The following is a 24,743-nucleotide window of genomic DNA, read 5'->3' as shown; positions in this document are numbered from 1 at the left end:
CGTCCCTTCCAGCCTGGTCCATCAGGCTCTGACATGGCCAGGGAGCGGGCCTGCGAGTCCCCGGAAGAGGTGGGGTGGCCGTCTTGTCTGCTTCGATTGCCTCGCCTCCCTGGAGGGTTGGAAGTCTCGCCCTGGGTTAGAGAACAGGGGCGCAAGACGGCTTAACAAGATCTCTGTAAGGCGGAACTGGGGCCGGGAAGCGGAGGACTGAGACTAGGTCAGAAAGAACCTGCTCGGCACGCAGGGCTACTCCACCTGCTGCCGCACTGACACTCCCTAGGAGCCTCTCCTGATGTTAACATTTCTATTTCCAAAAACATCCGCGGGAGGTCGGCTGTCAGTGTCTCCGCCGAGGGGACGTTCTGAAAGACTGTTAAGGAGAGTCATCTTGTTCCTTGTAGTATGCGAAGGGCTGAGTACTACAGTTGAAATGATGTTTGCAGTGAACTAAGCTGGTTCAGAGGGGTTGTGTGTGAGTGCCCAGATTAGTCTTGTCCAACAAGTCAGACTGTGTCCCAAACAGGGAGGGATAATGCCTTAAAAGCTACTTTAAAGGGACCATCCTTCTTGGCGGGCGAGTTACCAGTAATTCTCTGAAGCATGTAAGCATCCTTTAAAAGTGTCTCTTTAAAAGCAGCCATTTATTAGAGCTTTTCTTTCATTGGCTATGTAACTATGTTTTCACTGAGAATTGCTTAGTTTTGAGATTGTAGTCTTTGACTTGATGTTATGGAAGAGTGAGGAAATAAATGCATCCCGCAGCACCTCCAAATAGGACAAGGTGATAAAAGATTAATTCGCAAATGCATGTTAGCATGAAAGTAAATTGTTCATATTGAAGAGTGAACATTCCCTAGGATTTCATATAGCCAGATCCAGTACAGGATTTTCGCTTGTTACAAGAGCTAGGGAAATGACAGTGGTATCTAAATGTAGCAAAGTTGTTTCTTTCATTCACGGTGAATCTTTTTTATTAGTGTTTATGATAATAAGTGTACCACTGTAGTTAGAGTATGCTATTGGAAGTTATTGAGGGTAAATCGCTTGACCTTTTTTTTTTTCCTGTTTTGGAACTGCAAACGCTTGAAGTAGTCTTCAGTCTAGGGGCTGAAGTTTTACTCCTACTCCCAACTTTGTCACTGACTTGTTGGGTGACCTTGGATAAGTTATTTAACTTCTATTTGCACCTCTTTAAAAAGGGAATGTTACAGTGCACGTTGTAACTAATAATATAATAATCGTAATGAATTTTAAGGCCCTGAAACACTCAGTAGATGTAAAATATAGTTAAAGAAATACTAAGAGTAACTGTCAAATAGGAAGCTACCCTCTTAACGTTGATGTTCAAAGTGAAAGGATTGATTTTGTCTCTGGAAATTAAGTTTAGAATTTTAAGTTTTAAAAATGTATATTTATATAAAAATACAATGTGCTTAAAAACTAAATTCACTAACTAGCAATTATTAATGCAGGAATTACTTAAAACATTTTTTTTTCTTTGAAGGTTATTACTTCTGAAGCATCCTAATGGCAAACCTTATCTGGATCTGATAGCCCTGGTTTACATCATAAAGACAGGTTTCTTGTCTGAAAGTATCATTACAATGGTGTTCTCTTTTAGTGGGACGCTATTCCCTGAAGGATAAAAGGAGGCAGGGTTTTTAAAACGACACCAAAAAATTATTTTAAACAAGATAAATCTGAAATACATAAATTGCCCTTACCTGCATACTTTGAGTGTTTTAACGTTTTTTGGGTAAAATTTCATTTTCATGTGGTAGTATCTTATAGATACATTTGCATTATGTTGCAGATGTTTCTGCTCTCTTTTAATTGTAACTTAAAAAATTTTTTCCATTAATGAGTTTGCATTTATTGTTATTTCTGAGTATAAGTGACTTTTTGTGGCTATTTTCTGATTTAAAATATAAGAAATAAATTTTCCTTAATTGGAAAACCAAAATTTACTCTTTAGAGTTAGTAGTTATAAACCTATTTTTGACTGATGGCCATTAAACATGTTTTTGTTTTTGTTTTTAGAGACGAGATCTCATTCTGTTGCCTAGGCTGGAGTGCGGTGGCATGCTTATAGTTCACTACAGCCTCAAACTCCTGGGCTCAGATGATGTTCCCACTTCAGCCTTCCTAGTGGCTGGAACTACAGGTGTGCACCACCATGCCTGGCTAATTAAAAAAAAAAAATGTTTTTTAGAGATGGAGGGCTTGCCGTGTTGCCCAGGCTGGTCTTGAACTTCTGGCCTCAAGCGATTCTCCCACCTCAGCCTGCTAAAGTGCTGAGGTTATAGATATGACCCACCATGCCCAGAGCACAGTTGGCTATTTTGACTGTTTTGACTGTTTTTTTTTTTTTTTGTCCTTTGAGGGGTGTAAAATTTTACAATAATTATTTGGATTATTCAGAAGATCTAATTTAGATGTATAAATTCAACTTAAGTCTGCGTGTAAAATGAGTAGAAAATAGGTCTTTTAAAGAACTTAAATCATGAATTACGTGCTGCCTTTCCTGAGAAAAAATATGGGGTCCTGGGGAAATGGAGTAGGTGAGGAAGTAGTCTAACATTCATGCTAAGGAGTGCAATCTTTTTTTTTTTTTTTTTTTTTTGAGACGGAGTCTCGCTCTGTCGCCCAGGCTGGAGTGCAGTGGCCGGATCTCAGCTCACTGCAAGCTCCGCCTCCCGGGTTCCCGCTGTTCTCCTGCCTCAGCCTCCCGAGTAGCTGGGACTACAGGCACCCGCCACCTCGCCCGGCTAATTTTTTGTATTTTTTAGTAGAGACAGGGTTTCACCGTGTTAGCCAGGATGGTCTCGATCTCCTGACCTTGTGATCCGCCCGTCTCAGCCTCCCAAAGTGCTGGGATTACAGGCTTGAGCCACCGCGCCTGGCCATGGAGTGCAATCTTGATCCTTTTAAAAGGTTTACAGGTGTCTGGAGTTAGAAGGAACTTTAGAGTTTGTTATTTCACCCTCGTCAGAGAACCGAGGCCAGAGAGGGGATGCAAACCTGTTAGAATGTTTTCTCATAGTAAGGAAAATGAAGCACAGCTGAGTCTAAACTATCTTAGAGGAGACTGATCCGGCTTTTTGATCACAGGGATATCATATATTCCAAGAACTTACAGAATCTACCCCGGCATTTTGCCATGTATTATTTTATTAAATTCTTGAGGTAGATTAAAACATCTTTTCACAATTGAGGAAGTTTAAGAATGGGGTTTCTTGTGTGAGGAGATGTAGTTTGGCAATTTTATTTAACCTAAAGACAGTATTAACATTGATTTAGTACTGTCACTAATCATTTCACCAGATTTGAGTGACTACTGTGATAGTAACGATACTAGGCAAGGTGATGCGAGGTATTCAGAGCTAAATAAGACCCTGTCCCTCTCCCCAAAAGACTTTCAGTTACTAGCTTTCAGACATCTTTATTACATACTTTGTTCTTCTTTTTTTAAAAAAGAGGTTGTGGTCTGGTGCAGTGGCTCAACGCCTGTAATCCCAGCACTTTGGGAGGCTGAGGTGGGAGGATCGCTTGAGCCCAGAAGTTTGAGACCAGCCTGGATAACATATCAATACCCTGTGTCTACAAAAAAATAATAACAAAAAGAAAATTAGCTGGGCATGGTGGTATGTGCCTGTAGTCACAGCTACTTGGGAAGCTGGGGAGGGCTCTTGAGCCCAAGAGTTAAGGTTACAGTGAGCTATAATTGTGCCACCGCACCCCAACCTGGGCAACAGAATGAGACCCTGTTTTTAAAACAACAAAAAGGGGGAGCGGGGCTGCACGCCGTGGCTCACGCCTGTAATCTCAGCACTTTGGGAGGCCGAGGCGGGTAGATCACCTGAGATCAGGAGTTTGAGACCAGCCTGGCCAACATGGTAAAACCCTGTCTCTACTAAAAATACAAAATTAGCTGGGCGTGGTGGTGCTCATCTATAGTCCCAGCTACTCGGGAGACCAAGGCAGGAAAATCACTTGAACCTGGGAGGTGGAGGTTGCAGTGAGCCAAGATCATACCACTGTACTCCAGCCTGGGCGACAGAGCTAGACTCTGTCTCAAAAAAAAAAAAAAAAAGGTTGTTTTAGGATATAGGATAAAAGATGCCAAAGGTAAGGTAGCTGGGCTTATTGGACCAATCCTCTCTTCTCATTGTATGGATATCTGTTTTTACATAAATACGAATGGCCTCCATTCAGATCTCAGCTTAACCATCACTTCCTCAGGAAATTTTGCTTTGAATCCCCATAGTGTAACAGTTTTCCCCTATTACATGGGGTTTTTTTTGTTTTGTTTTTTGAGGCAGAGTCTTGCTCTGTTGCCCAGGCTGGGGTGCGCTGGTGTGATCTCAGCTCACTGCATCCTCTGCTGCCTGGGCCCAAGTGATTCTTGTGCCTCAGCCTCTTGAGTAGCTGGGATTACAGGCATGCACCACCGTGCCTGGCTCATTTTTGTATTTTAATAGAGACGGGGTTTTGCCATGTTGGCCAGGCTGGTCTGGAACTCCTGGCCTCAAGTGATTCACCCGCCTCAGCCTCCCAAAGTGCTGGGATTACAGGCCCTATTGTGTGTATGTGTTCTTAGAGCATCCTGTACTTTGCCTTCCTAGCACTTTTCTGAATTTGTAATTCTGTGTGATGATGCAATTGTGCCTTCTGTAAACAAAGCTCCCTTAGAATAGGGACCTTATCTTTCCTGCTCTCCATCTTCTCAATGCCCAGTGCAGTGTCCAGTTTAGAGTTAGGCCCTTACTGTGTGTTTGTTGAGTGGATGACTGAGTAAAGCCATGTCTATGCCAAACTTGAAAGAGATCTTTAGAAGCTGAAAAACCTATTCAATTTTGGGCTCGAAAGTAACTTGGGTGTTTTTTAATAGCTCATATCTTTTAAAAGACATTTAAAAATATTGCTAGTAACAAATTTAACCTTCTTAAAATAGGGAAATTGTATAAGAGACAATGAAGTAATGGTAAACAAATGACACAGATTACTTTTGATCTACTTCTGTCAAACCATGTCACCTACAAGATCCATGTACAACTTTTAAAAACTGTACTTAGGCCAGGAGTGGTGGCTCAAACCTGTAATCCTAACACTTTGGGAGGCCGAGGCAGGAGGATTGAAGGAGTCCAGCCTGGGCAACACAGTGAAACCTCATGTGGGTTCGAGACCAGCCTGGGCAACATAGTGAAACCCTGTCTCTACAAGGGTGGGCGTGGTGTCATGTGCCTCTCGTCTCAGCTACTTGGAAGGCTGAGTTGTAAAGGTCACTTGAACTGGGGAGGTTGAGGCTGCAGTGAGCTATAATTGTGCCACTGCACTCCAGCCCGGGCAACAGAGTGAGATCCTGTTTCAAAAAAAACCAAAACAATCAATAATAAAAACTGTACTCAGGATGACTTAACATTCAAGCCAAAGAACCTTCCTACCTCCCCACATCTTAAGATTCCAGGCCACAAATGTACTGCCCAGAGAAGTTACTGAAGTGATAACCACAGGAGGTAGGAAGTAGATTTAGAGGGTTCTAAGGTTTTTCCAACTCTAAAGGTTGTATGATTCTGTGCTCAGGTTTTTGTTTTGTTTTGTTTTGTTTTAGTGAAAATGGATTCATCTTTCTATTGGGGAGATGTCTTCATCTCTTTGATTCATTGCTTACTTGATTTGGAATTGAGAGGGGTGGGGTGTTTGGGAAAGCAAGCTGAAAACATTGTGATTTTTAGGTCTTTATGCTAGAAGAGTTTTTTTTTTTTTTTTGAGACGAATTCTTGCTCTGTCACCCAGGCTGGAGTGCAGTGGCTTGATCTTGGCTCACTGCAACCTCTGGCACCTGGGTTTTAAGTGATTCTCCTGTCTCAGCCTCCGAAGTAGCTGGGATTATAGGCGCTTGCCACCACGCACAGCTAATTTTTGTATGTTTAGTAGAGACGGGGTTTCAGCATCTTGGCCAGGTTGGTCTTGGACTCCTGACTTCGTGATCCATCCTCCTCAGCCTCCCAAAGTGCTGGGGATTACAGGCATGAGCCACCACGCCCAGCTAGAAGAGCTTGATGTTCATGATGCTGAGATGAAGTTGGGGCCAGAAGAAGAGTCAGTTCATAAAAGCTGAAGTATTTTTAGATCCTATTTAAAGAAGAGGGTAATGGGTTGACTTGAGAGAGAATGAGCGTTCTGTTATGGGAATGTTCATATGGGAAATGTTCTGTCTCTTTGTCAAAAACTGCAGGACCACCTGTTGGTGACATTGGCGGAATTCCTGCTTTGTGTGGGAGGGTGAACTAGATGCCTTTAAAAAAAATTTTCCCCTAACAGACTGGTTTTAGATACTTCACTGCTTCAGAGAGGGTCGTGTTCACATCCTTCTCCCCTTTTGTAATTTTTCACACCTCCCTGGCTCCCCTTTTATCATTTAGAAAGAGGTTCTGAAGTCTAGAACTTTTTGTATTAGATATACTTTGAGAAATCTTGTACTTAATTTAGTAGGTCACACAGGGTTGCTGAATGACTGGAAACTTGTGTTTCTTTTCCATTAAAGGCTATTTACTGACTTCTGAAATATTGATGATTTATTTGACTTTAGAATGTTGCATGCTGAGGGGAAAGCATCTTAATACATCATTTAAAGCGGATATACTTTCATACTATACCTGGGTTCTCTTAGCTTTGAAGAGGAGGGTGGTGATGAGATTTTGAAAGACCCCATTGGGGAACCTGTAATCCCAGCACTTTGAGAGGCCGAGGCGGGTGGATCATCTGGGATTAGGAGTTCAAGACCAGCCTGGTCAACACGGTGAAACCCCATATCTACAAAAAATACAAAAATTAGCCAAGCATGGTGGTGCATGCCTGTAATCCCAGCTACTCAGGAGGCAGGAGAATCGCTTGAACCCAGGAGGTGGAGGTTGCAGTGAGCCAAGATCATGCCAGTGCACTCCAGCCTGGGCAACAAAGTGAGACCTCCCCAAAAAAGGAGGACTTCATGGGTGGATATGAGCAATGGTGAGAAGCACCTGGAATATGTCATTGAAGTCCATGAGATAGTCATGAATGCCATTCTTTCAGCAAATATTCATGGAGTATGCCTACCAGATACAAGGTACTGTTTTAGATGCTGGGTGTAGTCAAAGTCTTTGCCCTCAAGAAACGTGTCACTTATACGATATTTATTATCATTGACTTAATATAGTGACTTAAGGGTAATGTGCTTTGATAGAAAACTTGAGCGTGAGCAGGCATCAAAACATGGTGGATTTCGTTACTGAGTGGTTTAGCTGTGTGGCTAAAGAACCTTATTTTATTTTATTTTATTTTTATTTTTATGTTTGGAGACAGAGTCTCACTCTCTTCCCCAGGCTGGAGTGCAATGGCATGATCTCTGTTCACTGCAAATTCCACCTCCCGGGTTCAAGCCATTCTCAGGCCTCAGCCTCCCGAGTAACTGGGATTACAGGCACCTGCCACCACGCCCGGCTAATTTTTGTATTTTTAGTAGAGGCGGGGTTTCCCCATGTTGGCCAGGCCGGTCTTGAACTCCTGACTTCAGGTGATCCTCCTGCCTGGGCCTCCCAAAGTGCTGGGATTACAGGCGTGGGCTACTGCACCTGGCCAGTAACCTTGTTTTAAAAATAGGAAGATTTTTGTCATCTGGAATTTAGTATCTTAGAGAATAATTCTGTTTCTTTCTCAGTGAGGTTAGTTTGTGCAGTAATATGAAATGTGATCTTATTTGGTTATTCAGGAGACCTTAAAAATAGAAGTAACCTTAATTGGTATACATTTCTAATTGGTAGAATTCAGTTTTAATTTTCAGGACACTTGAAATTGACAGTGTCAGTGACAAGTTACCTTGGCTCATGCCCATAATCCCAGTATTTTAGGAGGCCGAGGCAGGAGGATTGCTTGAACCCCAGGAATTTTAGACCAGCCAGGGCAACATAGTGAGATACCATCTCTACAAGAAAAAATTGGCCGGGCGCGGTGGCTCAAGCCTGTAATCCCAGCACTTTGGGAGGCCGAGACGGGCGGATCACGAGGTCAGGAGATCGAGACCATCCTGGCTAACACGGTGAAACCCCGTCTCCACTAAAAAAAACTACAAAAAACTAGCCGGGCGAGGTGGCGGCGCCTGTAGTCCCAGCTACCCGGGAGGCTGAGGCAGGAGAATGGCGTGAACCTGGGAGGCGGAGCTTGCAGTGAGCTGAGATCCGGCCACAGCACTCCAGCCTGGGTGACAGAGCGAGACTCCGTCTCAAAAAAAAAAGAAAAAAAAAGAAAAAATTAGCCAGGTGTGGTGGTGCATGCCTGTGGCTCCAGCTATTCAGGTGGCTTAGGTGGGAGAATTGCTGGAGCCTGGGAGGTTGAGGCTGCAGTGAGCTGAGATTGTGCCACTGGACTCCAGCCTGGGTGACAGAGCTGAGACTCTGTCTCAAAAAAACAAAACAAAACATAATCCTAATTCATCAAGCATTTATTGATGACTGGTATATACGAGGCACTGCTGTCTATTGTGGCCAATGTGAAGTGTATTTAACACTCCTGTTTTTAAAGAGTTTGGCTTTGTGTGTATGTGTGTGTGTGTGTTTGGAATAGGGTCTCACTGTGTCACCTAGACTGGAGGGCAGTGGCATGATCATAGCTCACTGCAGCTTCAACCTCCTGGGCTCAAGTGATTCTCCTACCTCAGCCTCCTGAGTAGTTGGGACTACAGACATGTGCCACTGCACCTGGATAATTTTTAAACATTTTTTGTAGGCCGGGTGCAGTGGCTCACGCCTGTAATCCTAGCACTTTGGGAGGCCAAGGCAGGCGGATCATGAGGTCAGGAAATTGAAATCATCCTGGCTAACATGGTGAAACCCCGTCTCTACTAAAAACACACAAAAAATTAGCCTGGTGTGGTGGCGGGCGCCTGTAGTCCCAGCTACTCAGGAGGCTGAGGCAGGAGAATCGCTTGAACCCGGGTGGTGGAGCTTGCAGTGAGCCAAGATCGCGCCACTGCACTCCAGCCTGGGCGACAGAGCGAGACTCTATCTCAAAATAAAAAAAATAAAAAATAAATAAATAAATAATTTTATTTATTTTTTTTGTAGAGGCTGGGTGTTGCTGTGTTGCCTAGGCTGGCCTTAAACTCCTGGGCTCAAGTGATCCTTTTTGCCTTGTGCTCCCAAAGTGCTGGGATTACAAGTGTGAGCCACTGTACCCGGCTGATTTTGTATTTAGTATTACAATATAAAGTAGAGGGTATGTGCTCTGCATGTGGCATAGCAATGTAAGTATCAAGTGGAATTAAGGAGTAAAGGTGAAGTGAAAAAGTATTTCTCTGCCTAGTAGAAGAATATTGCATTGAGTTTTAAATAGATGATTTGCCCCAAAATGTTGTGTACAGATGGTATTTTTAATAAATTTTTATATTTGTTGCCTTGTATTTCTAATTTCAGAAATGGTTTGTTTTTATTTCTGATTGAGCTTTAGATGTCAACTGCTCTTTTAGCATTTTTCTCAACTTTTCAGCTTCTCTGCCAGTTGGTAATTTGTAAATTGAGAAATATTTTGTGTTGTCAAGTCTACTTTATTTATTTATTTTTTTGAGACGGAGGCTCACTCTGTTGCCTGGGCTGGAGTGCAGTGGCTCGATCTTGGCTCACTGCAACCTCTGCCTCAGACTCTGCCTCAGCCTCCAGAGTAGCTGGGACTACAGGCACACGGCACCACGCCCGGCTAATTTTTGTATTTTTAGTAGAGCTCTGGTTTCACTGTATTGGCCAGGCTGGTCTCTTAACTCCTCACCTCGTGATCCACCTGCCTTGGCCTCCCAAAGTGCTGGGATTACAGGCGTGAGCCACCGCACCTGGATGTCAATTCTATTTTGTAGTAGATTCTTAAAAAGTAGATATATTATTCTAAAAACGTGCCAAATCAGTCTGTTACACCTTATCTTGCTTTGTATCAATAGGAAAATAGCTTAAATATATAGATTTTATCAGAAAGAAGCAAGAATCATTCATGAGGAAGGAACTTATAAGGATTTTATATTCACAAAGTAAGAATCAGGCCTGGCATAGGATTACATCACGCCTGTAATGCTTGCACGTTGGGAGGCCGAGGTGGGAGGATTTCTTGAGACTAGGAGTTGGAAACCAGCCTGGACGACATAGTGAGACCCCATCTCTACAAAAAATTAAAAATTAGCTGAGTGTGGTTGTGTGTGCCTGTAGTCCCAGCTACTCAGGAGGCCGAGGTAAGAGGATTGCTTGAGCCCAGGGTGGGGAGGTCGAGGCTGCAGTGTGATCGAGCCACTGCATTCTAGCCTCAGCGACAGAATGAGACCATCTCAAAAAAAAGTAAGAATAATTTAGTAAGAGGGACTATTTTAACATTCTTAGTTACCACATTGTAGATTATTGCTCTACCGTGAAGCTGTTTTTTTCTTTAGTTGACTCACAACCAGCTTACCCTTTTACTGCGCTTTTATGTTCTGCTACAGTAAAACTGGTACAGGTGCTCATTCTCTTTTCTTACTTGGATCTCTGCTTTAGAGGCTCTGTCTTGCCGTAATACTTCGTTTAATAAATATCTGAGTAGTTTTTGTGTGAAAAGCAGTATGCCAGACTATGGGAAATCAAACAAGTATGAGGTATGGGCCCTGACCTTAAGAGGAGTATCATCTAACCAAGGAGGGACATGGTATTCAAGCACTCATTCTGAAAGGACTTACTGAGTGCCCACTCTGTATTGTTAAGAATCTCTGCTATCAAAGAGTTCACAGTCCAGTGGAATAATCAAGGGCTTATTCAATTCAACTAACATTTATTGGACCCGTGGATCCAAAGATAAATAAGACATAGTCCTTGGCCCAAAGTTCCTACTCTCCAGTGGTGAGATGGACAAGTAAACCAGCAATGATAAGGCAGCTGCTAGAAAAGCATTCGAAACTGAACATTGCCTATTAATAGGTGCTGTGTACAGTTGGTGAGAGGATAAATGCATAACTCTTTAAAGTTTATAGCCTTGGCCGGGCGCGGTGGCTCAAGCCTGTAATCCCAGCACTTTGGGAGGCCGAGACAGGCGGATCACGAGGTCAGGAGATCAAGACCATCCTGGCTAATATGGTGAAACCCTGTCTCTACTCAAAAATACAAAAAAAAACTAGCCGGGCGACGAGGCGGGTGCCTGTAGTCCCAGCTACTCGGGAGGCTGAGGCAGGAGAATGGCGTAAACCCGGGAGGCGGAGCTTGCAGTGAGCTGAGATCCGGCCACTGCACTCCAGCCTGGGCGGCAGAGCAAGACTCCGTCTCAAAAAAAAAAAAAAAAAATAAATAAATAAATAAAGTTTATAGCCTTTTTATTTTCTCTTCAAAACCATCCTTTGGGGATTTTTTTTTTTTTTTTTTTGTCATTGGAGAGATTGTGATGTGTCCACCAATACTGAAGGGCTACGGTAGAGCCCAGTAGGCCTGCGCCTAGGCCTCTTACACAAGGTTTTCTGTCAAAAATGAACTATGGCTGATACTGATGTCATTCCTAAGAGTGGGAGATAGTAGGTTAAAAAGTAATTAGGAGGGTTTTTTTTTGTTTTTTTTGAGACTGGGTCTCACTTTGTAGCCCAGGCTGGAGTGTAGTGGCTCACTCATAGCTCACTGCAGCCTTGAACTCCTGGGCTGAAGCCATCCTTCCACCTTAGCCTCCCATGTAGCTGGGACTACAGGTGTGCACCTCCATGCCTGGCTAATTTTTTTTTTTTTTTTGGTAGAGACGAGGTCTTGTTATGTTGTCTGGGTTGGTCTTGCCTGGGTTCAAATGGTTTTCCCTGCTTAGCCTCCCAAAGTGTTGGGATTATAGGCATGAATCACCATGCTGGGCCAGGAAATATTTTATAGAAGAGATATGATGTGGGTACTCTTTTCTTTTCCTTTTTCTTTTTTTTTTTTTAAATGAAACAAGATTTCACTTTGTCACCCAGGCTGTAGTGCAGTGACACAATCATGGCTCACTACAGCCTCAACCTCCTGGGCTCAAATAATCCTCCTGCCTCAGTCTTCCGAGTAGCTGAGTCTATAGGAGCATGCCACCACCCACATACCTGGCTAATTTTTACTTTTTTGTTTTTGGACACAGGGTCTCACTCTGTTGCCCAGGCTGGAGTGCCCTGGCACGGTCTCAACTCACTGCAACCTCTGCCTCCTGGGATCAAGTGATCTTCCCACTTCACCCTCCTGAGTATCTGGGACTATAGGCACGTGCCACTATGCCCGGCTAATTTCTGTATTTTTTATAGAGACAGGGTTTCACCATGTTGCTCAGGCTGGTCTTGAACTCCTGACCTGATACGATCCTCCCACCACAGCCTCCCAAAGTGGTAGGATTATAGATGTGAGTCACTGCGCCCTGGCCCATGAGTACTCTTTCTTCCTCTCGGATATAAAGAAATAAGCTGAACATCCCTGAAAGTATTGAAAAGGAAGACAGCAAGGTTTGAGAGATCATGTAATAATAGTAATAGCTAACATTATTAACAACATATTAATCATCTTAATAATAACATGGATTATGGATAATTATGGATATTGTGCTAACAGATTATGCATGATCTATCCTTTTTTTTTTTTTTTTTTTTGAGACGGAGTCTTGCTCTTTTGCCAGGCTGGAGTACAGTGGCAGGATCTTGACTCACTGCAACCTCCTCCTCCCAGGTTCAAGCGATTCTCCTACTTCAGACTCCCGAGTAGCTGGGACTACAGGCATGCGCCACCACACCTGGCCAATTTTTGTATTTTAACTACAGATGGGGTTTCACTATGTTGGCCAGGATGGTCTGGATCTCTTGACCTCATGATCTGCCCACCTCAGCCTCCCGAAGTGCTGGGATTACAGGCATGAGCCACCACACCCGGCCGCATGATCTCATTAAATCTTTGCAAATCATCTTATAAAATAGATACTATTAGTATCCTAATTTTACAGGTGAGAAAACTGAGGTTTGTAGCAATTGGATGCTTTGCATAGGTTATAAAACTAATAAGCCATTGTCCTGGGGTTTGAATCCAGTTCTGTTCAACCCTAGAACCAGAGTGCTTAGCAATAAGCTAGGGACTTACATTGTCAGTAAGCACAGGACTAGAGTCTCAGTGGGAGCTCTGGTCCCTGCCCAAATCTCATGCTGAATAGTAATCCCTAGTATTAGAGGTGGGGCCTGATGGGAGGTGATTAGATCAGGGGGTGGATTTCTCAGGAATGGTTTAGCACCATCTACTTGGTGCTGTCCTCATCCTAGTGAGTACAAGTTCTCTCCAGAACTGGCTGTTTAAAAGTGTGTGTGGCACTTCCTTGTCTCCCTCTTGCACCTTCTTTCTCCACGTGAAGTGCCTGCTCCGCCTTCACCTTCTGCCATGATTGAAAGCTTCCTGAGGCCTCCCTAGAAGCCGAGTAGGTGGCAGCACTGTGCTTCCTGTAAAGGTTGCAGAACGATGAGCCAGTGAAACCTCTTTCTTTTTTTTTTTTTTTTTTTGAGACAGCGTCTCGCTCTGTCGCCCAGGCTGGAGTGCAATAGCGTGATCTCGGCTCACTGCAAGCTCTGCTTCCCAGGTTCACACCATTCTCCTGCCTCAGCTTCCCGAGTAGCTCGGATTACAGGCACCTGCCACCACGCCCGGCTGTTTTTTTGTATTTTTAGTGGAGACAGGGTTTCACCATAGGATGGTCTCGATCTCCTAACCTCATGATCTGCCTGCCTCGTCCTCCCAAAGTGCTGTGACTACAGTCCTGAGCCATCGCACCCAGCCTCCTTCTTCTTTATAAATTACCCAGTCTCAGCTATTTCCTTGTAGCAATGGAAGAACAGCCTAATACATTGCTAGATGACACTTTGCTAGTCAACCTGTGCTCTCCCTAGAACCTCTTTATATTAACTGCTTCCTCTACTAAAAATGTTCACCTCCCTTATTTTGTGCGTTGCTGGCTCCTTCTTGCTGGTTAGATCACAGCTGAAATGTCACCATCCATCAGAGAACCTCCTCTTGACCATAAATTTGTGGTACTATCGGTCACCTTCGGTAACATCACTTTTTAAAAATCCTTTGTCTGGGTACAGTGGCTCATGCCTATAATCCTAGCACTTTGGGAGGCTGAAGCAGGAGGATTGCTTGAGGCCCAGAGTTCTAGACTTTGTCTCACTATGTTAAAAAAATTTTTAAATGAACTGGAATGTGGTGGCATGCACCTGTAGTTCCAGGGGAGACTGAGGTGGAAGGATCTCTTGAGCGTAGGAGTTTGAGGTTGCAATGAGCTGTGATCATGCTACTGCATTCCAGCCTGTGTTAATAGAGCAAGACCCTGTCTCAAAAAAAGAAAAGAATCTTTCATATACTACTTAACTACTGGTTGTCTTAGTCTGTCAGACTGCTGTAACAAAATACCATAGATAGGTAGCCTGTAAAGCACAGAAATTTATTTCTCACAGTTCTGGAGTCTGGAAAGTCAAGATGAGGGTATTGACAGATTCATTATCTGATGAGGGCTCTCTTTCTGGTTTATTGTGTACTCACTGTGTCCTCACATGGTGGAAGGGGAAGGCAGCTCCCTGGGACCTCTTTTATAAGTGCGCCAATCCTGTCCGTGGGAGCCACACCATCATGATCTCATCACCCAGAAGCCCCCACCTCTTGATGTTACCACATTGGTAATGAGGTTTCAACAAATGAATTTTGGAGGGGGGACACAAACATTCAGTCCATAGCACTGATACTGTCATGTTTACTTATGTATGTATTTGTCAGTCTCTCTCACCTTCCTTATTGAACATAAGCTTCCTGAGAGCATGGATAAGCCTTTCTGTCTTATTCATCATTGTATCCCCTGTTTGGTACCTAGAACAGTGCTTGGCATGTTGCAGGCACTGAAATATTTATCGAATGAATGAATGAATGAATGAACGAACGAATGAATGTATACTTTGTTGCTTTTTTGTTTTTATGCTGTCCTTTATTATTGGTGAGAATGATAACTTCACAGTCTATAAAGCATTTACGTAGAGCACCTTAGGTGAGCTTTATGGGAGGTAAGGTCAGGCAGTCATTTATTGTTATTGTTCCTACTTTATGGGAAAAGAAATAGATTCAAGGACATGGATAATAATTGATAGGATTATTAATAATTGATAGGACGAAGACTTGTGACTTTGTCCAGCTTTTACTCCCTGCATTAACCTGAAGCTGCCATCCCAGCAGTTCTGAGTTTAAAATAGACCAACTCATGTTTGGAGCCTTTTTAGAGGTTGAGATTGGTCCAACAGTGCATATTTTGCCTTTTGTACGATGATCTGTGTGACTTTGAGCAGGTTGCTTAACCTCTCAGAGCCTCAGGTTTCATTTTTTGTAAATAGAGATGAGAATATCTGTCCTGCCTACTTCACAGTTTTTTTAAGGATTAGTGAGATAATTATATAAACACTCTTTCAGAAATGGTAGGGTACTGTCAAATGTAAGATATTTCTTTTAGTTATACAGGGATATACCAAAGAGCTGGAACTGACTCATTCTACTATCTCTCACATGTGATTTGCTAACTGACTGCTGTTTTCTTTCATCTGGAGCCCTGCGAGGAGAGGGGGAAACTGGGTAAGAATGGGGAAGGGAGAGCAGCCCTAGAGACCGGAGAGAGATTACTGGGAGAGCAGTGTGGGGATTTTCAAAAGTTGGAGAGACTCTGGGGAGAAGGGAAAGCAGATACAGGGGCTCAGCCTTTTCCACCCCTTTGTAGATGTGCAGACTGTCTGCTCTATTAGACAGCACTCGCTCATTGGGGCTCCTTAACCTTACTAGAATTTAGAGGGTAGCCTGAATGGGAAATACATTTCACTTTTAAAAATTTACGTATTTCTTTATTTTACTAACTTTTGACATTTAACATGTTCCTCAGTTATGAATATAGACGACATCAGAATAATAATGGAACCTGTGGCAATTATCAGTGAAAATCACATTTTCTTTTTCTTTTTCTTTTTTTTTTTTTTTGAGACGGAGTCTCGCTCTGTCGCCCGGGCTGGAGTGCAGTGGCCAGATCTCAGCTCACTGCAAGCTCCGCCTCCCGGGTTTACACCATTCTCCTGCCTCAGCCTCCCGAGTAGCTGGGATTACAGGCGCCCACCATCTCGCCCAGCTAGATTTTTGTATTTTTTAGTAGAGACGGGGTTTCACCGTGTAGGCCAGGATGGTCTCGATCTCCTGACCTCATGATCCACCCGTCTCGGCCTCCTAAAGTGCTGGGATTACAGGCTTGAGCCACCGCGCCCCTCCTTTTCTTTCTTTTTTTTTTTTGAGAGAGTCTCCCTGTCACCCAGGCTGGAGTGCAGTGGTGTGACGTGGGCTCACTGCAACCTCCATCCCCGGGCTCAAATGATCTTCCCACCTGACTTTCTCAGGTAGATGGGTCTACATGAAGCTTGGCTAATTTTAAATTTGTGTGTGTGTGTGGAGACAGAGTCTCACTATATTATAGCCTAGGCTGGTGTTGAACTCCTGGGCTCATGTGAACCTCCCACCGTGGCCTCCCAAAGTGTTGGGATTAGAGGCATGAGGCAGCACTCCTGGCCCATGGATGTTTTCATATCACATTGTGGTTGTTGCACATGTGTCAAATATCATTGACACTCATCACTACTTTGAAATTACCATTAGATTTTTTGTGTGTGTGTGACAGAGTCCCGCTGTGTCCCCCAGGCTGGAGTGCAGTGGCGCGATCTCGGCTCACTGCAAGCTCCACCTCCTGGGTTCACGCCATTCTCCTGCCTCAGCCTCCTGAGTAGCTGGGACTACAGGCGCCTGCCACCAAGCCTGGCTAATTTTTTTTGTATTTTTACCAGAGATGGGGTTTCACCATGTTAGCCAGGATGGTCTCGATCTCCTGACGTCGTGATTCACACGCCTTGGCCTTCCAAAGTGCTGGGATTACAGGCGTGAGCCACTCCGCCTGGCCCCATTAGATCTTGTTATTTGACATGTAATTAAGCAATTTTTGAAAATTTATAGTTATTTAGTGTAATACAACTGTATTTTAATGTAGTTTTTTTTTTTTTTTTTTGAAACAGAGTCTCACTGCAGCTTTGACTTCCTGGGCTCAAGTGATCCTTCTGCTCTGGCCTCCGAAAGTACTGGGATTATATGTCTGAGCCACTATGCCTGGCCATAGATTTCTTTTATAAATTTATGTATTTAAAAACTATTGGGGTCAGGTGCGGTGGCTCATGCCGGTAATCCTACCACTTTGGAAGGCTGAGGTGGGCGGATCATCTGAGGCAGGAATTCGAGACCAGCCTGACCAACATGGTGAAACCCCTTCTTAAAATACAAAAACTAGCTGGGCGTGGTGGCAGGCACCTGTAATCCCAGATACTTGGGAAGCTCAGGAGGGAGAATCGCTTGAACCTGAGAAGCGGAAGTTGCAGTGAGCAAGATTGTGCCCTTGTACTCCATCCTGGGCGATAGAGCAAGACTCCGTCTCTAAATAAATGGATAGATAGATAGATAGAATAAGATAAAAATTATTGGGGCTGAGGTGGGGGAGGATTGTTTGAGGCCAGGAGTTTGAGGCCAGCCTGGGCAACACTGTGAGACCCCCATCTCTGCAAAAAATTTTTAAAAATTATCAGGCATTGTGGCACATGCCTGTTGTCCCAGCTACTCAAGAGGCTGAGGTGGGAGGATCTCTTGAATCCAGGAGGTTGAGGCTGCAGTGAGTCATGGTCACACCACTGCACTCCAGCCTGGGCAACAGAGGCCCTGTCTCTAAAACAACAAAAAACGATTGTAAGGAGTCCATGGCACAGAAAGCTTAAGCAACCTGATTTAGATAAGTCTTAACTTCTTGATTATCACATGTGTGATTGAATATAAGAAGGGTAACTAGTTTCTCATGTCCTGTGAAGTGAAACTTTTAGCTCCATGAAGAGCTCTCTTGTGGTACTTTCACTCAGCAGTTGCTTATCTAGAATTCTAAGCTGGCCATGCTTCTTGCTTCATTTTTCTTCTTCTTCCTGATCACTCTTGCTATCCTAACTAGAGGGCAGAATACGAGAACCACTCTACAAGGTGGACTCTGTTCCATTTGGTTCAGGTAATAGGTGATGACAGTATAATGTTTGTCTCAATTGCAGCAGGAACTTTAGAGAAGCTTTAATAAGGTGACATTTGAATTTGGATGGTGGGTCAGCTGAAAGGGGAGGGGATTCTGAACCAAGAGAACTAGAATTTAGCTCAAGGCCTAAGGATGTGGCAGCTGCTGGCTCCTTCTGGGAGTCTGAGCTGCAGTGTGAGGGCTGAAGCTTGTGCAAGGCTTGGGGAGGGTAGGATTATCTTCCTTAGTGGTGGTCATTTAAATGTTGGCTGTATCCTAGCCTCTTTTAGAATTCTTAGTTATGATTTTAAAATATGTTTTAAAACGTATTTTCTTTTGGTGCTATTTCCAAGGTAATGTACTACATTAGTATATTGTCCTTCTTTAGGGCTGAAGTCATCAGATTGTATCAGTGCTGTCTCATGGGGTGCCATCGCTTCCCTTCCTTTCTGAATGCTTTCAGCCCTGCCTCACTGCCACTCTCTAAAGCATTACCCCTGTTCCAGTGCAGTGACCAATCATTATAACTCCCCTCGTATACACAATCCCAATCTTGGCTAAAGTGAATCCTCTGCCTACTGCACATCTACACGTTTGCCCTGCATGTGGTTGAAGAATAGCATTCTGTGCTGCCCACATTCCCCTAAGATTCAGAACCATCACCTTGGAGGGGTGCATGGCGCTGACAAGCAGTTGTACCACACTGACCCCACCCTTCTAGATGACAGGTTTTTTTTTTTTTTAAGATGGAGTCTTACTATATTGCCCAGGCTGGAGTGCAGTGGCGCAATCTCAGCTCACTGCAACCTCTGCCTCCGGGGTTCAAGAGATTCTCCTGCCTCAGCCTCCTGAGTAGTTGCGATTACAGGCATGTACCCCCACGCCTGGCTAATTTTTGTGTTTTAAGTAGAGACGGGGGTCCACCATGTTGGTCAGGCTGGTTTTGAACTCCTGACCTTACGATCCTCCCACCTCAGCCTCCCAAAGTGTTGAGATTACAGGCGTTAGCCACTGCCCCCAGGCTAGATGACAATTTTACAACTTTGTCTTCAGATCTTCCCTATTCTTATTCTTAGTTGATGACTGTACTTTTTATTTCACTTAGAACAGTTAAGCAGTCAAAAGATAATTTCTCCAGATTTCTACCCTCACATCTCAGCTTCTGGCATCTGTACCGGATGCCTTCCCTTCTATAGTTAAGGAAGTGCTCTGCCCCTGTCTAAAGTCACCTGCGCGACTCGTTTGCTAAATCCCACCTCATTTTGGCTAATCGCTATTCTCTGTTTCCTACAAGTGTGGCGCTGTTTCTCTCATTTTAAAACAGTTGTCAGGGGGAGAGACTCTTTCTGACACCCACTCATTTTCTTTTCTTTTTTTCAAGGCAGGGTCTCTTAGTCACCTAGACTGGAGTGTAGTAGTGTGAGCATAGCTCACTGCAACCTTAAACTTCTGGCCTCAAGTGATCCTCCCACCTCCCACTCCCAAGTAGCTGGGACTAAAAGGGCGCACTACCACATCCCTAGCTAATTTTTACATTTTTTGTAGTGATGGAGACTCACTATGTTACCCAGGCTGGTCTTGGAACTCCTGGGCTCCAGTGGTCCTCCTGCTTCATCCTCCCAAAGTGCTGGGATGACATGCATGAGCCACCGCACTCGGCCCGCCCACTCATTTTCTATGGGTCATGTGCCTCCAGTAGCTGCTGCCCCATTTCTCATCTACTTCTTAGAGCAAATCACCTCTAGTTGTTTAAATTGTCTCAACCCTCAAAGTGTGATCCACAGACTAGCATCAGCATCATCAGCAGTCACCTGGGAGCTTGTTGGAAGTGCAGAGTATTGGCCCCATTTACTGAATTAAATCTGCAGTCTAAGATGATCCCCAGGTGATTCATGTACACACTAAAGTTGAAGAGGCACTGGTCTTTACCAGCTTTGTTTGATTCTTTCACTGCCTCTTAAAACTTAATCCAGCTGGGTGCGGTGGCGCACACCAGTAATCCCAACACTTTGGGAGACTGAAGTGGGCAGATCATTTTATCTCGGGACTTTGAGACCAGCCTGGGCAACATAGACCTCATCTCTATTAAAAATTTTTAAAAAGATCAGCTAGGAGTGGTGACATGTGTCTGTAGTCCCAGCTACTTGGAAGGCTGAGGTGGGAGGATCATTTGAGCTGGGGAGGCAGGGGTTGTAGTGAACTGAGATGGAACCACTGCACTCCAGCGTAGGCAACAGAGGAAGAGCCTGTCTCCAAAAAAATAAAAACCTTGATCCAGTTTTGGGAGGCTGAGGTGGGAGGATCACTTAAGGCCAGGAATTTGAGACCAGCCTGGGCAACATTGTGAGACCCTGTCTTTACAAAAATTTAAAAACTAGCCAGGCATGGTGGTACATCTGTAGTCCTGCTACTTGGGAGGCTGAGGCGATAGGATGGCTTAAGCCCAGGAATTCGAGGCTTCAGTGAGCTATGATCATACCACTGCACTCCACCCTGAGTGACGGAGCCAAACCCTGTCTCTAAAACCAAAAACTTGAATGCACTCAAATTATTTCTTCTTGCTATCTGTTTCAAGTGTACAATTGAATGATTTTTAGTAATTTATTGAGTTGTACAATTATCACTGTAGTTTTAGAACAGGAGAGATTGGTTTTAAAATTTAATTTTGTATTTCAATTATGCAGAACATTCACATGGTTCCAGCACATAGAACAAGGTTATATTCAGCGAGGTCTGTCTTCTAGTCCTGTTCTCCTTCCTCCTCCTAGCTCCCTTCCTCTAACTATAGATAATATTTTATTTGTTTTTGAGTTATTCTTTTGTTGTTACAGGAATAAGACGACATTTGAGCAGAGATGGGAAGGAATTGAGGGAACATACTGTGTATGGTATTTTGCATCTTGTTTTGTCTACTTAATGATCTATATTGGAGATCTTCCGTATTAGTGAAAGGGAACTTCACTCTTTCTTGTCACTGCTTTGTATTCCATGCTTCAGATGTACCATAATTTATTTAACAACATCACTCTTGATTGACTGATGATCCCTTTTAAAAAATATGAATAATGCTGTAGTGAATAACCTTACATGTATGATAAATTTCCAGAGGAGGTACTGCTGGGTCAAAGTGTAACTGCATTTATATATATATATATATTTTTTTTGAGATGGAGTCTCGCTTTGTCGCCCAGGCTGGAGTGCAGTGGCGCGATCTCAGCTCACTGCAAGCTCTGCTTCCCGGGTTCACGCCATTCTCCTGCCTCAGCCTCCCGAGTAGCTGAGACTACGGGTGCCCGCCACCACGCCCAGCTAATTTTTTCTACTTTTTAGTAGAGATGGGGTTTCACCGTATTAGCCAGGACGGTCTCGATCTCCTGACCTCGTGATCCGCCCACCTTGGACTCCTAGAGTGCTAGGATTACAGGCGTGAGCCACCACACCCGGCCAACTGCATTTATATTTTTTTTAGAAGTTGTACTGTTTTGTCCCCCCACATACCTGAGAGTACCTGTTCTCCCACAGCCTCACCAACAGTGTGTTGTTAGACTTTTTTATTTGATCTAATACATGATATATTGTAATTTTTGTTTTTCCGTTGTGCTGAGTGAGGTTGAACATCTTTGTATAGATTTAAGAATGAGATATATTTCTTTTTCTTTGAATGATGTTTCATATCCCTTGGCCATTTTTTAAAATTGAGTTGTTGGATATCTTTTTTTTTTTTTTTGAGACGAGTCTCACTCAGTCGCCCAGGCACCATCTTGGCTCACTGCAACGTCCGCCTCCCGGGTTGAAGCAGTCCTCCTGCCTCAGCCTCTCAAGTAGCTGGGATTACAGGTGCCTAGCCCCATGCTTAGCTATTTTTTTTTTCTGAGACGGAGTCTTGCTCAGTCACCCAGGCTGGAGTGCAGTGGCACGATCTCGGCTCACTGCAAGCTCCACCTCCCAGGTTCATGCCATTCTCCTGCCTCAGCCTCCTGAGTAGCTGGGACTACAGGCGCCTGCCACAACACCCAGCTAATTTTTTTTGTATTTTTAGTAGAGACGGAGTTTCACCATGTTAGCCAGGATGGTCTTGATTTCCTGACCTCGTGATCCACCCGCCTCAGCCTCCCAAAGTGCTGGGATTACAGGTGTGAGCCACCGTGCCTGGCCTTTTTTTTTTTTTAAGACAGGGTCTCTGTCACCCAGGCTGGAGTGCAGTGGTGCAATCACAGCTCACTGTAACTTCAGCCTCCTGGGCTCAAGCAACTCTTTCACCTCAGCCTCCTGAGTAGCTGGGACTACAGGCTCGAGCCACCACGCCCAGCTAATTTTTGTATTTTTTATATAGACAGGGTTTCACCATATTGCCCATGTTGGATTCACTAGTGTATTTTTGAATTTAGCATACTTAGAAATGTTGTAGTTTACAAGTAACAGGAAACCCATTCAGACTAGTTTAAATTTTAAAGGGGTGTATTGGTGTATGTCACTGAAAATTCCACAGGTACAGTGGACTTCAGGCATGGTTTGATTGGGATGCTAGCTCCGTTTTGCTGAGATTCCATTAGTTCTGCTTTCTACCGTGTTTCACCTGGTTTAGGTGTCAAAACAGTGGCAGAAATGTCAGGCTTCCCATCACTGTACCACATAGACCAAAATGAGAGCTAATATTCAGGATGAGAATGAACAGCTCTTCTAATCAGGCTGTCATAAAAATAAGGAATCTTATTTCGTAGAAGCCTTTACCAAACCTCCTTCTTCGACTCGTTGTTCCAGATTGGATTAAGCAGCCCATTCCTGTGGCCAAGGAAGTATGCACTGGTTAACCCAGTCTTTACTAACCCATACCTTTAGCAAAGAGATTGGATTATCCAACAACTTGATTGCTCTGGAGACTACTTTGAGTTGAGGTATGAGATAGTAGATAGGAGAATGATCTGTAAGTAGATATTGGCTAGGCGAGTAAGAGATGCAAACTACACTGAGGTCTTGCACTGGTCTAGGTATTGGGACTCAGATGTAATAGACATAGTTCTTTTCTTTTTTTTTTTTTTTTTTGAGACGGAGTCTCGCTCTGTCGCCCAGGCTGGAGTGCAGTGGCCGGATTTCAGCTCACTGCAAGCTTCGCCTTTCGGGTTCACGCCATTCTTCTGCCTCAGCCTCCCGAGTAGCTGGGACTATAGGCGCCCGCCACCTCGCCCGGCTAGTTTTTTGTATTTTTTAATAGAGACGGGGTTTCACCAGTTAGCCAGGATGGTCTCGATCTCCTGACCTTGTGATCCGCCTGTCTCGGCCTCCCAAAGTGCTGGGATTACAGGCTTGAGCCACTGCGCCCGGCCGACATAGTTCTTTTCTTGAGACAAGTTCATAGTGAGGAGAACCAGTACAGCCGGGAATATGATACCCTGGAATTGGCACACTTGAGTGCAGCTTTGACTGCATTGTAATGTTTCGTGGTTTAAGCCTGTCTTTCCTTTGCCCTTGCTGTTTAACTACTGTGATTGAGCTGCCACCTTTTTACACGATGTTAGAATTTTTTGTTTGAATCTCTGTTTACCCCCACTGGACTGTGAATCTTGAGGGCAGAAACCATATCTTATCAACCATATCTTATTGATCATATCCATCACAGTGCCTGTATGTAGTAGGCACGTTATGTTCATTTTTAAGTTGAACAGAATTTAAACGAATTTGTTGAAATCATAGTCCTCCAACAGGGACTCACTTGAGTACATCAGATAATCTTTCTTTCTTTCTTTTCTTTTCTTTTTTTTTTTTGAGACAGAGTCTCACTCTGTTGCCCAGGCTGGAGTGCAGTGTGATCTCAGCTCACTGCAACCTCTGCCTCCTGGGCTCAAGCCAACCTCCCACAGCCTCCCAAACAGCTGTGACTACAGGTGTATACCACCATGCCCAGCTAATTTTTGTGTTTTTTGTAGAGACAGGGTTTTGTCATGTAGCCCAGGCTGGTCTTGAATTACTGAACTCAAGGTGTCCACCTGCCTCAGCCTCCCAAAGTGCTGGGATTACAGGCGTGAGCCACCTTGCTAGGCCCTTAGATAATCTTTCAAAATTCCTTTCACAAGTCAAAATTATCTGCTAGTTACTGGAGCTCACAGACAGAGGCTTGCTAGCTCTTTTGCATTGATTGAGAGACTTCAAAATTAGTCACTGCTATGATTTCAATGTCTATCCCCTCCAAAACTCCTTTTAGGATTTAATTGACATGGGCCTTTAAGAGCTGATTAGATCATGAGGGCTCTGTCCTTATGAATGGATTAATGCCATCATTGAGGGAGTGGGTTAGTTATTATGAGACTGGATTTGTCATAAAAACAAGTTGGCCAATTTCCTCTCTCTGTGTTGGGTACTTGCTTCTGCCTCCTGCCATGGGATGACCCCCAGCAGATACCAGTGCCATATTCTTGGAGTGCCCAGCCATCAGAACCATGAGCCAAATAAACTTGTTTATAAATTAGTCTGGTCAGGCCGGGCGCGGTGGCTCAAGCCTGTAATCCCAGCACTTTGGGAGGCCGAGACGGGCGGATCACGAGGTCAGGAGATCGAGACCATCCTGGCTAACGCGGTGAAACCCCGTCTCTACTAAAAAATACAAAAAACTAGCCGGGCGAGGTGGCGGG

General features: G+C 44.1%; 1 protein-coding gene across 36 annotated transcripts in view; it reads left to right on the top strand.

The window, feature by feature from the left end:
- WDR20 (WD repeat domain 20) overlaps positions 1-24,743 on the top strand; it is an 89,969-nt gene that overhangs the window by 1,018 nt on the left and 64,208 nt on the right. The window lies entirely within an intron of this gene.

Source organism: Trachypithecus francoisi, unplaced genomic scaffold (genome assembly GCF_009764315.1).
Source record: "Trachypithecus francoisi isolate TF-2019V2 unplaced genomic scaffold, Tfra_2.0 Lachesis_group3, whole genome shotgun sequence".
Lineage (NCBI taxonomy): Eukaryota > Metazoa > Chordata > Mammalia > Primates > Cercopithecidae > Trachypithecus > Trachypithecus francoisi.
The sequence above is the reverse complement of the archived record's forward strand: the minus strand, read 5'-3'. Positions and strand labels throughout refer to the sequence as shown.